Here is a 1,054-nt window from a genome sequence, read left to right as displayed (position 1 = left end):
CCCCTGGGACCTGGATTTTCCAGAGGCCATAAAGAAACACAAAATTTTAAGAACAAGGCAGGCAAACTGGGCTGTGGTTGCATAAGACGAGCACTTGAAAGGCAAAGGCAGGAATTTTTTGTGAGTTTCAAGTCAACTTGGTCGACACAGTTCCAGAACTGGCGGATTTATTAAGAAAAACCCTCCCCCCAAAAAAAATTAAATAGATCAGGCCAGGATTAGTTGCAGGCGCCTTTAACTCCCCTATTCAGGGAGCAGAGGCAGGTACTGTCTCAACCAGTTCCAGTAGAGCCTACACAGTTAGTTCTAAGGTTAGGCCTTTTGTTGCTCTTGCAGAAGAGTAGCATTCATCACCCACAAGGCTGGCTGCTCACCCTCTGCTGGCCTCTGTAGGTTCTGCTTGCACATTAAAATAAATTGACGGAAAAAAAAGCTTCAATAATGATAGCTGCACTTAGTATCAAAATGGCCTCTGTAACTCTGCCTTTCTTTTCCCCTCTTCAGTACATAGGAGGTGTGTGCATACACCCCCAATTTGGGCTGGTTTGCTATCCGAGGGGTAATGTTGTTGCCAGAGATTGAAGAGCCAAAATTGAAACCCAGAAAGCCCCTACAAAGAGCTGGCAGCATCACTCTGCTTGAAGGCTTCAATTTCCATTGGTGTGACTGGACCTACCGGGATGTTGTGACTTCTGCAGAATGGTACTCAGAGCAACAGAAGATCTACTTTTCCACCCCACCTGCACAACGTTTGGCCCTATTAGGCTCAGCCCCGCCCTCGGAACACCCTAGCACTACATCTGAGCGTCCCAGTTCCATGCTTACCAAGCCTCAGACTTCTAGCAGAGCACGAAGCTGGCTTAGCCCCAGTGTCTCTCCACCTCTCTCCCCGGGCCCTTGATACCTTTCCCCTGTGGAATCCCACTTTGGCAGATTTATTTGGGGTAGAATTTGGGTTTTGAAAAAGCACTTTTTTTTAGCATTTCAAAACAAGGTTTTTCTGTGTGGCTATGGCTGTCCTGGAACTCACTCGGAAGACCAGGCTTACCTCCAA

General features: G+C 47.4%; 1 pseudogene; it reads left to right on the top strand.

The window, feature by feature from the left end:
- Nucleotides 1-909, top strand: part of LOC101979844 — a 6,413-nt pseudogene extending 5,504 nt beyond the window's left edge.
- Nucleotides 910-1,054: the final 145 nt, after the last annotated feature.

This window comes from Microtus ochrogaster, unplaced genomic scaffold (assembly GCF_000317375.1).
Source record: "Microtus ochrogaster isolate Prairie Vole_2 unplaced genomic scaffold, MicOch1.0 UNK110, whole genome shotgun sequence".
Classification (NCBI taxonomy): domain Eukaryota; kingdom Metazoa; phylum Chordata; class Mammalia; order Rodentia; family Cricetidae; genus Microtus; species Microtus ochrogaster.
The sequence above is the reverse complement of the archived record's forward strand: the minus strand, read 5'-3'. Positions and strand labels throughout refer to the sequence as shown.